Genomic DNA, 8,034 nt, shown 5'->3' with positions numbered 1-8,034 from the left:
CAATCTTTAATTTTTACTTTTATTTCTTATGGTTCTCACCTGAACACTTTCCGGTATATTGTCACTCATGCCTTATAAACACATATTTTAATCCTAAATTCCCCATTAAGGTAAGGTCTTGGTTTGCTAGTTCGTGGGTAAATTCATTGGGTTATAATATCAACGCGGCACACCCGAGGCGGGTACATGACGCGCCTTAAAACAAAGGCTGAATGTTCATGGCGGGGGTCTATCAACTTCACTTAAAACTGTAATGAGGGGTCCTCCTCTCACACATTGCACTATTTGAACACAGACATAAGATTCTCTGATCACTGTACCTGTCGTGGGTATATGTCACGTGAGGATACGAGGTGTATTAAGTTCATACCGACGCATATAAGATATTTCCTTTCAAGTATAGTTTCTGGGTCACTTCCAACACCTCACATAGTTCTGATACATTTATCCTTTTTCCAGATCATGGTTCTCATGTATTTTCATATGATATCTGTGGAAGTTATGTTCGCTACACGCTCACAGACGTAAATATTATGACCTTCAAATCCTGATCCACACTTAGTCCTACAGTACACTAGTCCGGCTCAACTGGACTTTAACATTCATCTTCTGTATACCCTGAGTTATCCTTAATGCTATGAATACATACACTTAATATGATATAACTGTACCTGGGAACAATACAACACAAGGTCTAGGAACATTGAGTAGGTGAGTTGTCCTTTATCAATGTTTCCCGTTTTCTGAGGCTCTACCAGCGCGGTGGATTTGAATGTTATATAGTGTAATATGAATTAAATGGGGTTTTAGGAATGACAATGATGTGCGCAGTACACCATGATGTGTCATCATCCCAGAATGTAGGAAAAAAGTCACAAACCTTAACCTAACTTAACATTATTTAGGCTGTTTAAAAGATGTGTTTATATCCCTGACTTTTTCTAACCCCAATTGTGACTTTCTTTCCGGACACCTGAGCTCATCCCTCCCCCTAAACAGAAGACGTCATCATAAGTGAGGAACAACTCTCCTGGCACTGAAACTTTGGATGATAAAGTACATCCTCTCTAGAGGAAGTTAGTTGACTCAATATGACACATGTATACAGACGACTCAAGAAGTATTGTGTTATTATACATGAACATTAATTATTTAATAAAGAAAACTATTAAAACATTTGGTAAATAAACAAAACACAGAAAAAAATAAAGGTGATTTGGCACCAGCGCATAAACCATCCAGCAGTGAGATGATTGTAGGCGTATTAACAATGTTTTAGGTTTTATTTTAGTCTTTAATAAATTATCTTTGTGTTGTTGTTATTTTCTATCCCAAGCAACAGTTACTTTCCTGTATATAATGATGGGAATGAACGCAGTGACGAAACGGGTAGAGCAGTGGTGACATAAGAACATAACATAAGAAAATAAGGAGTCTGCAATAGGCCGGTTGGCCTGTGCATGGCAGCTCCTGTCGAGAGTTACTACCACGCTCTATCATCCATGAATCTATCCAGCCTCCTTTTGAAACTTTCCAGAGTTCCCGCACTTACTACAAAGTTGCTAAGCTTGTTCCACTCGTCCACCACCCTATTTGTGAACCAGTTTCTTCCTATCTCCCTCCTAAACCTAAACTTATCCAACTTGAATCCGTTGCTCCGAGTCCTATCCTGCTCGGATATTATAAGAACTTTATCTATATCCCCTTTATTGATTCCTTTCACCCACTTAAATACTTCTATCATATCTCCCCGCACTCTTCGTCTTTCTAGGGAATGCAAGTTAAGTTTCTTTAACCTATCCTGATATGGAAGGTTTCTAAGTCCCTGAATCATTTTTGTCATTCTTCGCTGCACCGACTCTAGTGAATTTATATCCATTCTATAATAGGGGCACCAGAACTGAACCGCATAATCGAGGTGCGGCCTGACTAGCGCAAGATATAGTTGCAATAAGACCTCTGCACTCTTGTTACTTACACTTCTAGATATAAAACCCAATACTCTGTTTGCCTTATTTCGAACATTAACGCACTGTTTTCTAGGCCGTAGGTCCGGGCTTACAAGTACCCCTTGGTCTCTTTCACAAGTCGACTTCTCTAGGTTGATGTTGTTCAGGCTGTATACATTATAAGTATTTGTTCTTCCAATATTAAGTACGCTGCACTTGCTGGTGTTGAATTTCATTTGCCATTTTTCAGACCACCCCTGCAGTTTATTTAGATCCTCCTGTAATGCATTTGCATCCTGCCCTGAATTAATCTGCCGCCCTATTTTGGTGTCAACCGCAAACTTGCTTATGTCACTGCTGATCCCAGTATCTAAATCGTTTATGTAGATTATGAACAAGAGTGGGCCTAGTACTGACCCCTGGGGAACCCCACTGGTTACACGCCCCACTCAGATTTAACACCATCTACACTGACCCTCTGCGTTCTATCAGTGAGCCATGATTTTATCCAATTTAAAACTTTCCCCTCGATACCATGAGCCTTAATTTTTCTCAGAAGCCTCTGATGCGGTACTCTGTCAAATGCTTTGCTAAAGTCTAAGTAAATAACATCGTAATTTTTGTCCATTTATATGTTTTATGAAGAAGAAAGTAAAAAAATAAATAACTGTGTAATACAAACACTTTTATCACCCAATATAAGAGCATAAAACAATAAAATAATACACAGATCAAGTTATGAAATAATAAAAGAATATTTACTTTTATCCTCTTGGCAGTACAGCTCAAACACTGATTCATTTATAAAAGTCAACCTTGCAAATTAATGTAAACTCACACCACTAATTCTCATAGCCGAGGTGTACCGTAACAGAGACTAATGAATATATTTGTAAAATTATCGGCCAAAGAAAGTATATAAAGTACTTTCCTTGGTACTGGGGGGAGGGGAGCTGATCAGTGTTATAATATTACCACGAACTAGTTTATTTATTGATTAACCTCACCTAACTAATATATACCTAACATAACTACCTGATGATAGTTAATTATTAATTAGTGTTACTATAACTACCTGGTGATAGTTTATTATTACTTAGTGTCACGATAACTACCTGATGATGGCTTAATATTACTTAGTGTTTTGTTTATAATGCAATAATAAGTAGATGTAATACAATTATTTAAAAGTGTATCAGTAGTAGAGTAAAGTTTGTTTTTCAGTAAATAATAATTGTTTAAACTATGTGATGTTAGTTTATATTAGGTAAAGTTGAGTTGTTCGTGGTAAGTTATTAACAGTGTTCATCGCCTCAGTTGTAAACATTAAGTCGACCAAAATGTGTTAATTAAAATCCAAACTTGGATGATTTAATACTTCACTAGGTCACTGTGAGTTGTTTATTAACTTATATATAGCCAAGGTGAACCGTGGTACTTTAGTAAGACGTGTTACCTGTCTAGTACAGTACTGTCTGTTGGTGGGTAATGTGTGTCACTACCACCAGTTGTTGGTGCACATGGAGAGTGTAGGGACAGTGTCACTACTGTTGTTGTTAAAACAGACTCAGTCAGCCAGCGGCCTTACTTGATGGAGAGTCACCACCAACACATGTTACCAGAAGCAACACCCACTAACACATGTTACCAGAAGCAACACCAGCTGAGTCACCACCAACACATGTTACCAGAAGCAACACCCACTAACACACTTACCAGAAGCACCACCAACACATGTTACCAGAAGCAACACCACCAACACATGTTACCAGAAGCAACACCACCAACACATGTTAACAGAAGCAACACCCACTACCACCAGTTGTTGGTGCACATGGAGAGTGTAGGGACAGTGTCACTACTGTTGTTGTTAAAACAGACTCAGTCAGCCAGCGGCCTTACTTGATGGAGAGTCACCACCAACACATGTTACCAGAAGCAACACCCACTAACACCAGCTGAGTCACCACCAACACATGTTACCAGAAGCAACACCCACTACTGCAACACTTAACACCAGCTGAGTCACCACCAACACATGTTACCAGAAGCAACACCCACTAACACCAGCTGAGTCACCACCAACACATGTTACCAGAAGCAACACCCACTAACACCAGCAGAGTCACCACCAACACATGTTACCAGAAGCAACACCCACTACTGCAACACTTAACACCAGCTGAGTCACCACCAACACATGTTACCAGAAGCAACACCCACTACTGCAACACTTAACACCCGCTGAGAGTCACTGAGTCACCACCAACACATGTTACCAGAAGCAACACCCACTACTGCAAATTGATTCTACACCAGCTGAGGGTCACGAGCCACCAACACGTGTTACCAGAAGCAACACCCACTACTGCAACTTTAACACCAGCTGAGAGTCACTGAGTCACCACTCAACACGTGTTACCAGAAGCAACACCCACTACTGCAACACTTAACACCAGCTGAGAGTCACTGAGTCACCACCAACACATGTTACCAGAAGCAACACCCACTACTGCAACACTTAACACCCGCTGAGAGTCACTGAGTCACCACCAACACATGTTACCAGAAGCAACAACCACTACTGCAACACTTAACACCAGCTGAGTCACCACCAACACATGTTACCAGAAGCAACACCCACTACTGCAACACTTAACACCCGCTGAGAGTCACTGAGTCACCACCAACACATGTTACCAGAAGCAACAACCACTACTGCAACACTTAACACCAGCTGAGTCACCACCAACACATGTTACCAGAAGCAACACCCACTACTGCAACACTTAACACCCGCTGAGAGTCACTGAGTCACCACCAACACATGTTACCAGAAGCAACAACCACTACTGCAACACTTAACACCAGCTGAGTCACCACCAACACATGTTACCAGAAGCAACACCCACTACTGCAACACTTAACACCCGCTGAGAGTCACTGAGTCACCACCAACACATGTTACCAGAAGCAACAACCACTACTGCAACACTTAACACCAGCTGAGTCACCACCAACACATGTTACCAGAAGCAACACCCACTACTGCAACACTTAACACCCGCTGAGAGTCACTGAGTCACCACCAACACATGTTACCAGAAGCAACACCCACTACTGCAACACTTAACACCAGCTGAGAGTCACTGAGTCACCACCAACACATTTTACCAGAAGCAACACCCACTACTGCAACACTTAACACCAGCTGAGAGTCACTTAGGCACCACCAACACATTTTACCAGAAGCAACACCCACTACTGCAACACTTAACACCAGCTGAGAGTCACTGAGTCACCACCAACACATGTTACCAGAAGCAACACCCACTACTGCAACACTTAACACCCGCTGAGAGTCACTGAGTCACCACCAACACATGTTACCAGTAGCAACACCCACTACTGCAACACTTAACACCAGCTGAGAGTCACTGAGTCACCACCAACACATGTTACCAGAAGCAACACCCACTACTGCAACACTTAACACCAGCTGAGAGTCACTGAGTCACCAACACATGTTACCAGAAGCAACACCCACTACTGCAACACTTAACACCAGCTGAGTCACTGAGTCACCACCAACATGTTACCAGAAGCAACACACCCACTACTGCAACACTTAACACCAGCTGAGAGTCACTGAGTCACCACCAATACATGCTACTGGTAGCCAACACCTACTACTGCAACATTTAACACCAGCTGAGAGTCACTGAGTCACCACCAACACATGTTACCAGAACACCCACTACTGCAACACTTAACACCAGCTGAGAGTCACTGAGTCACCACCAACACATGTTACCAGAAGCAACACCCACTACTGCAACACTTAACACCAGCTCAATATTAAACAAATTTAAAAACGTTTTAATTTCACTGTTTTGTAGTGAACACTGTCCCAGTTATGTAAAATGTGTTAAAACTTGGTTATTTCTAAATTAAACGTGACATAGCCTAACCTAACCTAACCATATTTGATAACAAATGCAAGTGGCAGAAGCATTGTTAGAAGACCTTGCCATCCTAACCAAACAAACCTGACCTAACCTAACCTAACCTAACCTAACCTAACCTAACCTAACCTTCCGGAACCCCCGGCATATTTAACAGAAAGAATTTCCTATTATATGGTGTAATTTGACGTTTTTTGTGGACCTGAGAGCAGCCGCCTGATCTGTGTGGCTCATAAACCTACACTGGTGACTGGCGTTGAGTGGAGATGATTGGCTGTGTACCGCCGCATCACCACCGAGAAAGACAAGTGATGTGCGCCAGACAAAGTAGTTCTCGACTAGTCACCTAATTATCTACCAAACGAAGCAATTACCCTAAAAATTATTATTATATCAGAACTCATTGATGGAAATATAATATTGTACAGTATAGTTAATATGACTTACAAACTTGAGACAGCAATAGTTGGTGGTAGTGAATGGCTGCCTCTCACCTCTCCACCTGGTGTAACACAACACACTATGTGAAATATTACTTATAGTACATTTTGAGAACTATTGTAAAAACATCAGATTTTCATTGTTATATTATAGTGGACACTGTTTGTGGTAATGTTACTAAAATGGATGTTTTTTTTAAATAAACTCTACTTAACATTTGTGGTTATGAAGGACAGACCTAACCAAACAAACCTACCTAACCTAACTTCCCGGGTATATTAAACAGATAAAACTTACTATATGGTGATATTTGAGACATTTTCTGGACGTGAGATGATACAGCAGCATCGGCACTATGGCGGGTTAGTCCTATATATTAACCAAGGTGGGATTTTGGGTCATTTTTATTTTGGGAAAGATTCTTTTATTTAATTGAAGTAAAAAAATTTTGAGGAAGTATTTGGTTCTTTTTTTATTTAATTTAAGTTAAAGAAATTGGTTATAAGAATGTGGTACTTTTTATTTATGGTTAAATTACAGTTTGCAGTAAAAAATTAGCTTTTGAGACATTTTGGGAACTTTACTGTAAAATTTCAGGTTATTATTTTTGTCACTATTTGGTGGGATCCTAATCTAACCAAATCATGTCTTCGATGGTATTTTAATTCTCTGGGAAAGGAAAAATCACAAGACGCTTCACAATATCGACGTTCATAGATAATTAAACCCTTATGGCAGTGGGATATAACTTGTGAATTTACCAGGTGTTATCCATTAGTGACTAGTAAGTGGTATTAAGAAAGTTGTTGACCAGAGTTAACTTGTGATCCTTCTGCAGCTCTTCACAGTCTGCTTGGTTCTTGGTTTCCAGAAATAACTTGGCGTCATCGGCAAACATTTGTATGGAGGAGTGTACAACGTCAGGCATGTCATTATGAAACAAACAAACAACAGCGGGCCCAATACACTGCCCTGTGGTACCCCGCTTGTGACAGGTACAGATGACGATTTCGTGCCATTAATCACCACACACTGCTTGCGGTCATGGAGAAAGTCTTCTATCCACGCTAGGACATTTCCCCGAATCCCGTACCCTTCCAGTTTGATTTCCAGCCTTTCTTGGGGTACACTGTCGAAAGCCTTGGCAAAATCTAGGTAAATATTGTTTATATTACCACCCCATCCAGAATATGGCTCCAAATATCCAATACCTTGAGCAATTGTGTTAAGCAGGAGTGCCCCGGCATAAAACCGTGTTGGCAATCCTTTACAAGGTTGTTTCGTCTCCAACATGTTGGAACAAAAAATTATCTGAGTTTCTACAAAAAGAGTAACAGGGTTATTTTGTTTACAGTTTACGGCTCCAATTGGTTGTTACTGTGGTGTTAAGACAACTACCATATTGCTGCCTCGCTGATCGTGGTTAATGAAGTTCCTCGTGTCATTCGTCGAGGTAAGATTTTCTAAAATGTTTCTTTATTTTCTTTAATAAGTGTTATGGAAATTTCTTAATTTAACCATAATATTGTATTTAAATGTTTGAAGATTTAATGAGTTCCTGTATAATATAATACTGTACAGTACTGTATACATATTATATAATATTACTGCCCAGAGTATTTAATTTATTAGTTGTTAAAATGTTATTCATTCCAGGACGGTGACGTGAAGATGTAAGA

The 8,034-nt window shown here is 40.3% G+C and overlaps 1 long non-coding RNA gene across 1 annotated transcript; it reads left to right on the top strand.

Annotated features, from left to right (window-relative positions):
• Positions 1–3,234: 3,234 nt before the first annotated feature.
• LOC121856672 lies at positions 3,235–8,034 on the top strand. Its single transcript, XR_006087082.1, has 3 exons — positions 3,235–3,341; positions 7,710–7,808; positions 8,012–8,034. It is a non-coding gene; the product is annotated as an uncharacterized LOC121856672 (long non-coding RNA).

Source organism: Homarus americanus, unplaced genomic scaffold (assembly GCF_018991925.1).
Source record: "Homarus americanus isolate GMGI-L3 unplaced genomic scaffold, GMGI_Hamer_2.0 scaffold44928, whole genome shotgun sequence".
NCBI lineage: Eukaryota > Metazoa > Arthropoda > Malacostraca > Decapoda > Nephropidae > Homarus > Homarus americanus.
This window is presented reverse-complemented; position numbering and strand designations above follow the sequence as displayed.